The sequence below is a fragment of the Trachymyrmex cornetzi genome, unplaced genomic scaffold, assembly GCF_001594075.2.
Source record: "Trachymyrmex cornetzi isolate Tcor2-1 unplaced genomic scaffold, Tcor1.1 scaffold76, whole genome shotgun sequence".
In the NCBI taxonomy this organism is placed as follows: domain Eukaryota; kingdom Metazoa; phylum Arthropoda; class Insecta; order Hymenoptera; family Formicidae; genus Trachymyrmex; species Trachymyrmex cornetzi.
In genome coordinates, this window is record NW_017300092.1 from 26044 (window position 1) to 26405 (window position 362).

A 362-nucleotide genomic window follows, 5' to 3' on the forward strand; every position below is an offset into this window, starting at 1 on the left:
TTGGACATAGACAATCCGTGGTGGCGAGGATCGCGCGACTCGCGGGCGCAAAATCGCAATTGGAGCGACGGTTCGTGCACATCGGTGGTGGCCACGCGAGTGGTGGAGGGCACGCGAGTGGCAACGAGCAATCTCTCGTCTGGAGAGAGATGAATGCCGCGTTCGAAAGCCGTACAGTGACGGGCGCGGTGATAAACTTTAATCACATCGAGCCGCGGCGGTTTTTGGAAGACGCGAGAGAAATTGTGCTCGAGCGCGTGCAAGACGCTGTAGAAAGACACGGTAGTGTAAAAGTGAACACAGCGTTCAACGGCGAGTTCGCGACGAAAGATGTACGTGCCATTAAGAGTATAAACACTAAG

At 55.0% G+C, this 362-nt stretch overlaps 1 pseudogene; it reads left to right on the top strand.

The window, feature by feature from the left end:
- Positions 1–362, top strand: part of LOC108768197 (uncharacterized) — a 2272-nt pseudogene that overhangs the window by 1002 nt on the left and 908 nt on the right.